The sequence below is a fragment of the Corvus hawaiiensis genome, chromosome 2 (assembly GCF_020740725.1).
Source record: "Corvus hawaiiensis isolate bCorHaw1 chromosome 2, bCorHaw1.pri.cur, whole genome shotgun sequence".
In the NCBI taxonomy this organism is placed as follows: Eukaryota; Metazoa; Chordata; class Aves; order Passeriformes; family Corvidae; genus Corvus; species Corvus hawaiiensis.
The window spans coordinates 61340594-61354958 of record NC_063214.1 but is presented as its reverse complement, the minus strand read 5'-3'; the positions used below and the strand labels follow the sequence as shown (position 1 = coordinate 61354958).

At 42.6% G+C, this 14365-nt stretch overlaps 1 long non-coding RNA gene across 3 annotated transcripts in view; it reads left to right on the top strand.

Annotated features, from left to right (window-relative positions):
• The window catches only part of LOC125321931, a 41734-nt gene that overhangs the window by 9113 nt on the left and 18256 nt on the right, over positions 1 to 14365 (top strand). For 2 of the 3 annotated variants that reach the window (XR_007201770.1, XR_007201768.1), the window contains exon 1: positions 12274 to 13224. The exons of the other annotated variant lie outside the window; for it this stretch is intronic. This is a non-coding gene — a long non-coding RNA (uncharacterized LOC125321931). Of the gene's footprint in view, positions 1 to 12273; positions 13225 to 14365 lie in introns of those variants that run through there. 3 annotated transcript variants of the gene reach the window in all.

Here is a 14365-nt window from a genome sequence, read left to right as displayed (position 1 = left end):
ACCAGCCCCACATACGAGTAAAGCCCTATTTGTGCTGGATCAACAATTCAGTTTCCTTCTAATCAAATTTTTCTGAACATTTGTCTAATTTGACATGATGGGTAGATCTAGACTATTAATGAAAAACTCATCTGACAACAATGGCCTCTCATTTTCAGTGCCTCAGATATTTGAAGGATTGACTAGAGACCAAGAATTTAAATGAATCTGCAATCAAAGTCAAAGGGAATTGCAAATAGTTCTTACCTTTAAAAGCTTTGCTTGGGAAGTAACATGTTAGATGGGCATGAGTGGGAAGGCACCTATATTTAAAATGCCCAGATTTTTAAAATCTTGGAAGACTTGGGCTACAAAAACACTCAAGCAAAGGAGGATGAGAATGGTGATTCGGAAACACAGTTCCACCCCAGTGGTTCTGTTGAGAAGAGACAAAGTGATACATAATCCTAATCTGTTGGGTTTTCTATTGCCTGGCCATCCCTAAAGAAGAGCAGCAAGTGGTCTTTGACAGTATTTGAGATCAGACTCTCCTTTCATTTTTTAGTCAATTAAATTAGTTGGAGTTCTGCTTCACCATAACAAAATTGCTACACAGTTTCAACATGAATTGTTTTGAAATCAGTTTTGTTGTTCTTTGGACTGGTCCCCTGAACTGCCTTCTTATTCCCCCTTCTCTCTTGTTGTCATGTGCAATCATGTTACAGCAATTAGTAGACACTGGCCTGGCAATCATTATAAATTGCAAGTGCTTCTTATGCTTGGCAATTACATGCTGGTTAAGCCAAACCAGGCAGGACTGTGTGACAAACCCGTAACATCTGTGTCCTGCCCCATCATATCATTAGAATGTATATATTCACGGAGTATGGTGCGCCGTTGGCTGGGAGTCTGAACAACAAACCATAAATAGGATAATGGCTTTCCTCAGTACATTATCATTATTCAAAAACAAAACCTCACTTGTTTTTGAGGACCTTTTTGGTTTCTCTAAATTTCTCCATGGATATGGCTTTCTACTAGGGATTGATGACAGAGGTGCGCATTTGTTGTCATCTTAACCACTAAAAGCCCTGTGCCCTGTCTGCGGTACAGGACATCCTCCCCGTGTCTCCTGTTACGTTTTCCGCCCTGTGCTGCACAGTCAGTCCTGGCTCTCTTGCAGGGGGACAGGCAGTCGCCAGCAGGTCATCTCCTCTCTGCTCGGGTGAGTTATTTCAGCTATATAAGGGTGCTCTGTAAACAAGAACAAACCCTGTTTCCTTGAGGCATGAAGAATGAATGTCTGTTACTTATTAGTGTATTTTTACTCCAACAAATTTAACCTCTGATGCAACCAGGCACCTGTTAATTCCAGGGCTAAATGTAACATGATTTTTAGACTCTAAACAAGGAGATAATGAAGAGGTTGCTCAGCTTATTAGGTGGAAGGTGCTGGCTATGGAAGCCTTGGCGCATATGCATTCCCATGCTTCCATTGGTAGGAAGCATTTTAGACTTTGTATATACAGGAAGACGTGGGTACATTGATGTCAACCAGGTAAGAGGAATTTAAACAAAAGCTTTTCTATTAATTCCCTAGGTTTTGATGATATTCAGTTTCTTTCAAGATTCATTTTATAGAAAGTTACTCAGTGTATTACTGGTGTCCACAAACTACTCCATAGATTTAAAATAATACTGTAAATAATTACAGTAGCCAAACACCAACGTTCTGACTATAATCTGCCATTCAGCTTTGGGCCTCACACTGGCATGTGTACATAGCCCATACAGCAGCAGCTGAAAATCAAATTAAAGCCTTTAAATATATAATTTTTTTTTTCACTCAGGGAATCCAAGGGAAGGGTCACAAATGTGTGTCGTATCACTAAATTGATGACGACAGGCCTGCTGTCTGATCCCTAGCATTTGGGACCCAGACTTTCCCTTCTATGAGCCGATGTCAGAGTGTATATTGCTCTGTCTCATCTCTTGTTGACCTGGCATGGATAGCTGGAGCCTTTATGCAGCTGAGTACACTTTATGTTACCAAAAAAACTGGGCTCCTGCCTTCCTCAACAGGAGCGGAAGTCCTCGCTTCAGCCTCAAGCTTCGATTTCACAGGCTGTGGCTGAGTTTGTGCACTTAGCTGAGCATTTGCTCTCCTTTCTCAGTGCATACTTGGGAACCAAATGGTTTTGTCTTTGAGTCTCATACCTTTACTGAACAGAAGAGTAATGGTATTACATAGTATATTGCCCATGATTCCCACACACAGTTAGGTACTTGAATTAAACCCATAGGGAAAGATGCATCTCTTTTGAGTGGAGCTCTGTAGTAATCCTTGAGTCCTGTTTTCATCACTAGCTATTGGCAGTTTGGAAATCAAAAGAGAAAGGTTAAAAAATGCCACCTGGGCTCTACCAACTAGCAACACTGGTACCAGTAGTTAGCACATACTGTGCAGGCACTGGTAGGTGGTGTGGCTGAGGGACCCTTCCAAATGGAGGGTATAGAAGAAGCAGTGCCATTGTGGGATGGAAGAGTTCATATGTGCAGAGATTAACTGTGCCGTGCTTCTTGTCTTTGGACTGATAGAACTAGTAGAGATGTACCTGGGCATACAGTAATTTAGAGAAATATTTAGTATCCTGGGCAGAAAATGCTTCCTATCACAGCCCTTACACAGCATTCAGATTTTGAAAGAACATGCCTTTCAGCTTGACCTTCATCAGAACATTTTAGAGACTTCTTTAATCAGACGGTGTTGCCTGTAACAAAAGAAATATTCAAATATTCAGGAATATTTTAGACAGCCTATTCTAAGGATGGTGTTTAGAGGAGATGACCTGCAGATTGCCTAAGTGCTTTTGGGGGACTTACATACTTGTATGCTTTGTTTTTACCATTGTGTTTCAGTAACAACAGTTTACTTGGTTCATTCTTGAAAACCCTCCTACTCACTCTTTCCTGCCACCAGCATTGCTGGTTCCTGATGGTGGGCAGCTATTCTGTTTGCTTGCTGATAAATATTGTGAAAAAAGATGAGCCTAAAGTGCTGGATTGAAGAGCAAATGCATTTACTCATCTGCAAAGATGACAGAAGTAAACTCTTGACACAAGCAAAATGAATCGTGCATAGGAATGATTTTTTTTTAAACTGCAGTCTTTCACAGAGTTTAGTCCCACAAGAGAGAATTAAAAAGCACTTGGATGAGATGGAGAAAAGGCCATTTACTTACCTATAGACACCATCAGCACACTGGGCATGGCCTGATGGCTGAACTGAAGGAATGTGGGTCACAGAACAAGGCTGAGCTGCCAGGACAAGAAGTGGAATAGGAAGAGGGGATTGAGAGCAGCTGAGAGCACTTGAGAGTGGTTCTCAGGCAGAAACTGGTGTGAAAAACTGGCTGGAGCAGAGGAGAGAGAGAAAAAGAGAGAAAGATGTTCTCACCTCCAAAAAAGATTAATGGCATGTGACTTATGGGGGCAGCTGGCATCAAAGCCAGCAAATGCAGACGCGAAGATAATTGCGTGCCTCAGAAGAAAGACAATGACGCAATTGGTCAGAACCTCATGCGCCCCAGAAAGCTGTGGAGGACATCAGAAGGGATTGCAATGAGGTATGGGACCCCTGAGAGAAGCAAGTGGATGGGGAGGCCTTTGTTTTGTCCTGTCTTGGTATTCTGTAAATAGAAAATATGTTCACAAGCCTTGGCAAAGCCAGTACTGTTGGCTCTGGTAGCGTGCATGAGAAGAGATGACTGAGAGCCTTCAAGGGCTTGCACAGTGGGTGCATTCGGGTGGGATGTGCTGAGTGGACCTAGGGAAGCTGTAAATTTGGGGTTTCACATCAGTGTTTGCTCCTGACACACTACAGCCCTGCCCTCTGCCAGGCCCACCTTGGCCTCTCTGCACCCTCCGTTATGCTGGTGTTGGGTCTTGCAGCCCTGTGGCTGCTCCCTTCTGCTGCTTGAAAATTAGCAAACATAGTTTAAAAGAACCCGATTTGCTGTGGCAGAGCACATTTTCATGCTGGCCTGGTGCCCTCACAGAGCTGGGCTGGGGGTTGCTACCAGGAAGGCGGAAGGCTCTCAGTTGCTGGGGAGCAAATTAAGTTTCCGAAGAGAAACTTTTGGCCCATCAATATAGGCTTCCAGTGACACAGCAAATGCAAAGTTACTGGTAGTGGAGCAAGAAACCAAGCCACCAGGCAGACTTTTAAACTTTTTTTCAGAAAACTTTCAAATGGGTGTTTTTAAGGCCAGGCATGCACTCTTAGCCCTTTTGTTGTCAGAGTGAGCTGCCAATAAAACATGACTCTCAAGATAGATAGCCCGTTTGAGACATTGAGGTCCTTTTGGAGCACAAAGTGATAAAATTTCAGGACAGGGTTCAAGGTTATTATTTTTCTTGAGGCTTTGAATGGCAAACTGTGGATTTATTGTTCTGTATCTTCAGTCAGCACTTTTCAATGCACTTGGAGGCAGCTATCACAAAACCAGATGGACAGAAGACACACTCTTCTTATGTTATGACACATCCTGCCCATGCCAGGAAATTTCCATGTCAAAACAGCTATATCCAGGCTCTAGCAATTCAGGAGATTACAATGCTGTATCTGGAAGCTGGGATGGACAAGGTTTTCTGATATGAATGAACACTAACCATCTCATGCTCAGTTTCTAGGTATCTTAATTCCTACCCTATCCACCCACCCCATCCCACTCTGCCTTTGCTTGAAACCTGCCTAGTCACAGTATCGGTCAGATTTACTCAGATTGAAAGAAAGCAGTGGAGGGCAGGGGGTGGAAATTCGGAAAATGGCATGTGCCCACCACCCCAAGGCAATAGCGATGTGTGATCCCTCATGGCAGGAAACCTGGAAACTTTCTGTCCTTGATGTGCCACTTCCTTCACTGCATGAGATTTGTTCATGGCAATTCATGCTGACATGCAAAAAGAGACCTTGGGTCAGCACAAGAATCATTCTGGGCAAACAACTTCCAAACTGGTCTCAATGAAATTAATCATTTAGACTCTCCGTGGATATTAATTTTGAAGAAAAGTTGGCTAATATGGAAGAACATGTTTCTCAGGTGCACACCTTCATCTTTGGAAGCCTGAGAGAAGGCTGGAGATTACAAAAATCCTCAGAACTTGAAGAACCAGTCAAATTAATGGTGATAAGCAATAGCCCAATTTGCTCAAAACGCGGGTCATACTCCAGCAAATCAAGACACTTGCTCAAGAGTCATCAGGCTCCCAATATCATTACTACTGAACTACTTTAGTTTTTGTCCTTTATACTCACATGCTTTCCCCTTTGTTCCCTTGTGGTTTTCCTCCTGTGATCTCCCTGTGATTACGAGGGCTTCCAGATGAAAGTAGGTGGAACTCTCAGGTAATAAATAACCTGATTCTAGAGTCTAGGGCTTTAAGAAAACAACCAAACATGCTCAGTCCCAACCATTAAACCACAAATACTGGCCACACTTCAAGAGTAATTTAGGAGTTTGGATTTTTGTTTCCAAGTTGTCAGAAAGTGACATTGAAGCCCTCTGCAACAGAACACTGTCCAAATAACTCCTCAGAAACTGCCAAGAAAAGCCATTAGGAAAGTCTGGGGATAGGCATATCTGAACTTTCTCTGATTCCACCATCCCCAAGTTGGATAACCAAAAACTTGGATAACCAATGCCATCACACTTTTGAACAGATGAATCTTCATCTCTCTGTTTAGATTTTGTGTTAGCTGATCTCAGTCATCTTCATCACCCCTGACTCACTTTGCGATCAATGAAGAAGCACTGCTATGGAGATATTAATCTCCATGACACTTAAAATAGGTCAAAAGAAGAGGGTGGATAACAGTAATAGGAGCCTAACTCAAAAGTGGACTACTACATGGAACTGATGTAAAGCTAGGCGAGATGCAAGGCACAGCCAATGTCTATTTCCATTACTGAAAGCAGGTGAGAAAGCACAGGATACTTTGTGAGGAGTTATAAACACTGAATTTTTTCTTGGGTTCATTTCTGTTGTGCAGACATGGTGTGCTTGCAAAATACCACGTTGCTTCTGAGTGGCAATATCTGGCTGATAGCTGTTGATGGAATTTGTGAATCTTGTTTCAACAGCCCTGCAGATACTACCCATCCCTTGCAGATGTTTTCAGTTAAATTGGTTGGCTCTTCACCTGGCTAAATGAAACACACTATGTGTCCTGACATTTTTAGCTGCTGTTCTCTTAAATTTGAGTTCTTGTTCCTTGGAACAGCTTTGCAAAGCCTCCTTTGGACCATCTTACAGAACTAAAACACTGCAAGTTAACTGATACTGGCCTGGCTTTCAGTAAAGTTCTAACTGATTTTGTGTACTCGATGAGTACACCCTAGTTAAAACAAACTGTACAGGACTGTATGACAAACCCACAGAGGTGGCCCAACCTGTTACAGCATTACAACCTGTATTTCTCAATATACAGTACCATGTCTGCTCTGACCCTGAAAAACAAACCTTATAAATAAGATAATGGATTTCCTCAGTGTGGTATGATTACAGAGACAAAACCTCTGTTATTTTGAGGACCTTTTAGTTTCTCTAAATTACCTCATAGACACTTTGGTCTTTTGACTGACATTTTCTGCTAAGAACTGATGACAGAGGTGTGTATTTTAACCACCAAAAACTCCCCAGGCTCTCTTTGGTACATCACATCCTCCCTAAGTTTCCTCTTAGCAGGTCTGCCCCATGATGCACACACAGCTTGCCCTTCTGTATGCAGGCAGGAAGAGGCATGACAAATTACTTTCTTTGGCTTCTGCTTGATACTTTTGGGAAACAGGCCACAAAATCATAGCACAATGAGAAAGAAGAACCTCATCCTTTCTTATCTATTTCACCAAGGGGGAATCATCCATCTCCTCTTTAGGTCCCTCCTTCACATCCATGGTTCACCAGCAGAAGCCCCTGATTTCACCTTATCTGGGGTTTGAGCCTTGGAAAAAAAGGAGAACTCCATGTTGGGAAGGTATTAAAAAACAGAAGTGGAAAGGGATACAGATGTTTGTAAGCTTTTGGTCCTTAGGAGAGGGGCCCAAACTCTGAGGTGATCACTCTGGACGTTCTCTATTATGGAGTTACAGGCCTTCTCTTGGCATCAAGGATCAAACACGCTCTTGGGAAGCCACTTCCACCTAGTCAGCAGGAAGGACTAGGGATGCAGGGGTGCCTTAGAATCCCTACTCACAGTAACCTTAATCTGTTTTTTTTCTAAATCTATGTTATTTCTGTAACACAGCCAGAGGGTTGTGGGATCAATGGCTAAGCCAAGAGATCTTCAGTCAGGGGTGGCAGGGAGCTACATAAATAATGATCATTGAACCCTGGGTTGGAGAAATCATCAGTGTCAGTATAATAAAGGCTGTGGAATGAAGAGATTGGGAGTGTCCCTGAGGAAAAGGACTTGGGGATATTGCTGGATGAAAAATTAAACATAAGCCAGCAACATGTACTTGCAGCCTACAAAGCAACTGTGTTGTGGGCTGCATCAAAAGGAGACATACCAGCAGGGTGGGGAGGCAATTCTGGCCCTCTCTGTTGCTCTCATGAGTCCTGTGTTGAGTATGGTGTCTAGTTCTGGCTTTGCCAGCACAAAAAGGATATGGACCTGTTAGAGTGAGTGCAGAGGAGGGTCACTAAGATGATCTGAGGGATAGAACACTTCGCTCATGAGGAAAGGCTGAGACAATTTGGTTTCTTCAGCCTGGAGAAGAAAAGACTCCAGGGAGACCTTATAGTAGTCTTTCAGCCCCTAAAGGGGGCTAATAAGAAAGACAGGGAAAAAATTTTTAGCAGAGTCTGTTGAGATAGGACATGGGTTAACGGTTTTAATCAAAAAGAGGGTCAATTTAGACTGCATATAAGGAAGAAATGTTTTATGATGAGGGTGGACAAATGTTGAAACATGTTGCCCAGAGAAGTTCAGGATGCACCATCACTGGAAATTATGGGAATTGAATAGAAAAGAAAAGAACAGGATAGATTGTTCAGTTGGAAGGGACCTACAACGATCATCTACACAACCGCCTGACCAGTTCAGGGCTGACCAAAAGTTAAAGCATACAATTAAGGGCATTGTCAAAATGCTTCTTAAACTAAGACAGGCTTGGGGAATCGACCACCTCTTTAGGAAGCCCATTCCAGGGTTTGATTACTCTTTTGGTAAAGAAATGCTTCCTAATGTCCAGTCTAAACCTCCCCTGACACAGCTTTCAACCATTTCCACACATTCTATTATTAGATCCCAGGCAGAAAAGCTCAGACCTCCCTCTCCCTTTCCCCTGCTCAGGAAGCTGTAGAGAGCAGTGAGGTCACACCTCAGTGTCCTTCTCTCCAAACCAGACAAGCCCAAATATTCATAGCTGCTCCTCATAGGACATTCCTTCCAGCCCTTTTATCAGTTTTATTGCCCTCCTCTGGGTGCATTCAAGTACCTTCATGTACTTCTTAAGTTGTGGGGCTCAGAACTATGTGCAGTACCCCCAGGTGGGGCTGCACCAAGACTGAATACAGTGGGATAATCACCTCTCTTGCCTGGTTGGAGATGCCATGTTTGATGCACCCCAGGATATGTTTTGCCCTCTTGGCTGCCAGGACACAGCTGGCTCACACTACACCTGCTGCCAGTTAGCATCCCCAGATCCCTTTCTGCAGGGCTGCTCCCCAGAAGAGTGTTCAAGGTCAGGTTAGATGGGGCTTTAAGCAACCAGACTGAGTGGAAAGTGTCCCTGCCCACATGGGGGTGTTGGAATTAGATGATTTTTAAAGGTGTCTACCAACACAAACCATTCAGATTCCATGGTTCTGTGATCCCTGCCTGCAGTGCTCTCTTCCAATGCCCTAGCACAGGAGAGTGTAGAGGACAAAAATCTAATTCTGTAGCTTCCTAAGTTACTGCTTTGCTATTTGCTATTGTCCTCTGAACCCAGACCAGGGTGCTACACCGGGACCCTTGCTGTCTGCCCAAGGGAGGACCTGCATGCTGTGCTGGTGGAACAACACCTCTTGTTGTGCCCCAGGTGAGCCCTGGTGCCTGTGACCCACTCAGCAGTTCTCTATCGTAGCCTTGTCTGGCTGAGAGGTGGAAACCCCTCCTTTTGCCCATTTAAGACATGAGGCTGAGAGAGCAGTTCCTCCCTGGCTCAGCCTCCTCAGTCCGGGAACAGGCATTCAGTCAGCCAGCCGCTCGGGAGTAAAGCTCTGGCAAAGTTTTTAATGAGCAAAAACTCAACAAATTGCTGTTGCAAACACTTGGGTCGGCATCCTTCTAGGCTGGAGTCATCTGCTGAAGGCAGCAAGAAGGGGAAGATTTTTCCTTTTTTATCGTCAAGCTTCTGTCTGAAGAATGTGAGAGTTCCAACTGGTGTGCTGACTCTGGCAACAAGTCAGCCCCAGTGTCTGCATAGCTGTTGGCAGAAGGCAGCTGGGCTCACAAGTTTTCAAAATATTTTCTTTTTCTCTTCTCCTCATGATTTTCTTTGTTTACCCAGGAGAAAGAGATTTGTTGGTAACCTCTGAAAATATAATAGTGTCACATTTCAATTGAGATCAGGACATACAAGCCATTTACTCCATTTAAAGTTATTGTATTCCAAGATCCATGGAGTACTGTATAGATTATAATTGCTTTCAACAAATATGTTAGTGAAATTGCAGTGTTTCAGGGTGAACCATATAATCAGTCTTCTTGGAAGTTTTGGAGACAGGAGTTAATAATGGGTTATCTTCTCAGTTATGCTATGATAGACCATTTCCTATCTGGAAATAGGTCATGTCAAATAGTAGCAGCAGTTTATTTTTGCTATTATTTGCAACCATCAGTAGTGGCTATCAAAACAGGAACCTCATTTTGCTTTGTGGATTGAACACGTGAGAAGCAGAAGCGGCCCTTAGCCTACAAACTTTGCTAAAAGTAAAATGCAGTAAGTGGATGGACCAAATAGTCTGTGGTGGATTAGATGTAGCAGAAATAATATCAGGGAAGTATTGTTATGGATGCTGACTGCACGTGCAAAGCAGTTTTCCAGCTGCTTATCCGCTTTCCAACAGCTGAGTGGTCTGGTGGTGTGGACATTTGGTTGGAGAACACCCGCATGGCTGGATGATCCGGCCGTGGCTGGCAGGAAGCTCCGCCACCCTTTGAAAACTTTGCCTGATGCACTTCATATTTCTGCACATATGAAGGGCTGGCTTGAAGTGAGCTTTGAACTTCTGGTATTAAAGGGGCAAACAGTTTATTGAAATGATTTTAGGATTGGGGTAGTGTCTTTGGGTGGGGTCTCCATAATTGTCCTTGTTGATCAGAGGGTAAGTCAAGAGCTGTGGGACTCAACACTGCTTTCCAAACCTACGTTTCTGACGCCGAGGCAGGATATCTTGTCACTCAACTAAGACCAGTCACAATTCTTCCACATTTCTCAGAAATGTGACCCCCCACCATGACCAGACAATCCATAGGCTTTCCTGATAAACTGGTTGCTGGGAGATGAGCTCAGGCTACCTAAAGATGTTAGGAATATTTTTTCAGCATGTAAAGATGAAAGTGCACTGCTCACACTAATTTAACAGGGGGATACTTTTACTTCTTTTTGTCCTTCCATTTCTTTTTTTTTTTTTAATATTCTGAGAAAAAAAGGGGTTTCAAGGGACTCAGAATTCTCAAATTAATGTGAAGTCATTGTGCCTAAATTGTGCTTCCACTTTGACATATGATGCTATAAAACCAGTGATGTGCAGTCCCTTGTTAAAAGTGTCTTTCTGACTCAATGTCATTCACACTCCTGGGGAAACAGTTTTATATGTAATACAGGAAAGGATGAGAATGCTCTCTCACAAAGCCATTCTTAGGAACATTATAAGCAGAAATCCTCTTCTCAGAAAATTTTGCCACCTCATCTTACTGTAACTATATTCTAGTACAAGACACAGTGGTGGAGGTGGCATCTTCCCTTGAACCACTTTTTACTGCTTAGGTAATTTCTAATGTTAGAAATACCGAAGCATAAATCAAATCACAATATAAAACCAAATGCTGATGTAGTAAGGGAGGAAAAGTCCCACACCATCTAGCCATGAGTCACATTGCATTGTTTCTAAAAGCTTTGTGCACACCAGCAGTTAACCACAGCCAGACACAGCCAGTCACCCTTGCCAAGAGCATTTCCAATCATCTACCTCTACCAACTCAGGTTAAACTGAATCCTCAGAAGGCTGCAAATGCCACACAGAGCTGATATGTATGTGACATATCACCATAGAAGCGGTGGTACGATTCCACACTGAGAACCTCCTTAATAAGTGCAGCCAAATGAAAGAAGTAGAGCTGCTAGAGAATTGCAATGCTGCCTGACTTCATGCTCTATGTTATTACTGCCCTTCAGATTCTGTAGAGAGTGATCATTCCCTCCAGTAATGTAAGCAAACAAGTGAGTAATTTTTTTGAAGACAATACTGAACAGGAAACAAATAGAGAAAACCACTACGCATTAGTTCATCATAGTAAAAATATAATACACAGTAGGCTACTTGTGGCTTTGAGCAGTTCAGGGTTTCCTGATGTGCTCTGACATCTTGGTATGTGGATGAGGTTTTCTGATGCAAGTAAGTGCAATTCCCTAGCTTGATGTTAATCTCTTTTAACAGAAGGTGGGGAATAGTAAAAAGTCATTCAGAAGCCTCAGTGTTCACTCTCTTGACTTAAGGAAATTCCCATGTGGAATACTATAGATTTTTCCTGTACACATCAAAATTTTATCAAAATGTAATGTTCAGTTATAAAGGAAAGTTTCTTTTGTTCAGCAAAAATATGACCCTTTCCACTTTGTTGTATCAGATATCCCCAATTTGTCTTTTATAATGGATCTTTTCTGGACCCCAGGATCCCATAAAATCCTGGCCAAAATGTCAGCTCATGGTTCTAAAACTTTGAAATACATTTTTTTTCTCTATTAAGAGAAATTCCCTTTTCCCCAAGCATCTCAGTCTTTCCTGGATCAGAAACATTTCCAGCTGGAACACTTGAGGGTTCATCTGAACAGCAGCTGGCATGCAGGTGTTATAATAATATAAACTGAAATTGTCATTTGGGCATCCTCAGTCTTGTCATTATGCTGTTACCGCCTTCAGATATTTGGAGATCAGCCTTAAAATCCAGGATATGAGAAGGAAATGAGCAAATGCATCCTGCTGTTGTTCTGCCTGCTTAGGGATTGCGAGGCAAATGTGTCCATGCAGGTCCAGCCATTTTGCCCGCTCTTTAGGAAAGAAGATTCTATTCACGGCTTGTAATTCAGACTGTAAATCTGTCATTTCTTCCCGCATTGCTCTCACTCAGCTGTCACTTTTCAGCTGCTCTGGCAGCTTGGTCCTGCCCCCACCAAATCATTCTACTCGCTTCTTGCCGGAGCTCCGTCCACTTTCCCTTGTGCAATGTTTCCTTGCTCCACACATCCCTGTGTCCCTAAATCCTGTTCTCTCTTGCTCAGCTATTTCCCTGTCCCCTTTTGGTTCCTCCTTCCTTCCACCCAGTCAACGCTTCTGGATCAAGCCAGCATCCAGCTGTGGTTTTCTGCTGACTTTTTCATCCTTGTCGGGAATGGACATAGAAAAGGGGGAAGTGTCATCCTAACCGAGACAGCGGGATAGGATTTCTTCTCGTTGGAAACAAGCAGAGACAGAAACCCTCCTCAGAGGCGGCTCTTTCAGTTATTCCTTCAAAGGTTTGGGAAAGCAGGCAGTGATCTTCCTCTGGACACAGTTACTCCTACACTGCAGTTCATGGAAACTGTTGACCATTGTGGATGAAAATCACAAATTCATGAGAATATTTCTGGATTTAAGACTATTAAAGGCTCTTTGAAAATTCCCATGTGAACAGAGCTGCCAGAAAAATTTGCTGTGTGGCAACTCCTGAGGTTTCAATTGTTGTTTCCATTCTGCACTCACAGGAAAATAAGTCTTCATTAAAAATGGGAGGTGATGGGATATAGTCTAGAAACTGGCAGCTGATAGACAGCTTGGAATAAGGTGAGCACAAGCTCAAGTGATTCATCTGTTTTAGTAAAATCAGAACTGTATGGAGAAGGAACTAGAATGTGCCTCCCACAAGAAGTTGGCTGTCTCCTCCCCTCTCCCTCCACAGATGCAGGAAACTCCCAGGAAACCGGTTCTGCAGTAAACGTGAGTCTTGGAAATGCAGAGTAAATTGCCAAGTCTATATGGCAGCAATAATAAACTCAGTCCTTGCATCTGCCAGAAGGGCGGGGCAGTATTTCTTGATTAATCCAGAAATATTGGGGAAAATGCATGAAAGGGGTAAGATGCTTCCAAAATTTGTAAATATTTTGCAAATCTTAAGAATTCATACCTTTTTGGCTTTATAACTCTAATCTTTCTATTGAGTAAATGCACAAATCAAACCTTTCACTAAAAAAACCACATTGAGAAGTCCAAGTCCTTAGAGCTGTATAAAAAGCCATATTAAACTGGGAACCCCAACAGCCTGAAATGTTGAATAAAGAGAATTAAATTAGATAACTTTTAAAAATTTTGGGTTTCTTTTAAAGCTGTTGTAATTTTGGGGTCACACCTTACAATTCTCAAATGTCTGAGGTTAACACGTTATGAGTTCCTAGTGGAGGGTAGCTTTCCAGTACAGCCACATGTCACTGGGTGGGTGGAATATCAGAAAATGAGGGAGTAACTCAAGCTTGTGCACGAGGCATACACAAGGGAGTGAAACAGTGGGAGAAAATGCCATTGGTAGCTGGTAAGAGAAACTTCCTGGCAGTAAGAGCTGGTATTTTGTTGTTATTTTGTCTGACATTAGCAGTGAGATGTACTGAGTGATCTAGGAGTGTTTTGTTATCTCTTACTTCTAGGAACCCTGGAGCCACAATGCCACTTGGACAGGGTTTATGGACAGCTTTTCAAAACAAGTAGGCGAAATATGAATGTGCATCCAAAGGAAGCTTGAGCTGAGCTGGCTTTGGTTTTCTTCTTTCTTTTTGTTTACTGGTCTAAAGATGAACTTTTAGATAAAAGAATAGTTAGGCATCAATTTAAATGTTTCATGCACTACAGTGTTAATGTTTCATGTGCTACACGCCCTTTTCAATTAATTTAAAACCCCACAAGTGTCTCTGTACCTTTTGAAAGGGAGATGCCATTTAAAAAATAGGAAAAAACCCTAAAATATCATATTTTGAAAGTGCTGGAGTTTCCGTCAGCTCTTTGTCACTTTTCCCAGAGGTCGCTGATTTTTCAACTGCAGCTTAAAGTAGTGAAGAGATTTGACTCTGCAATTGCATATTTGAAAAAA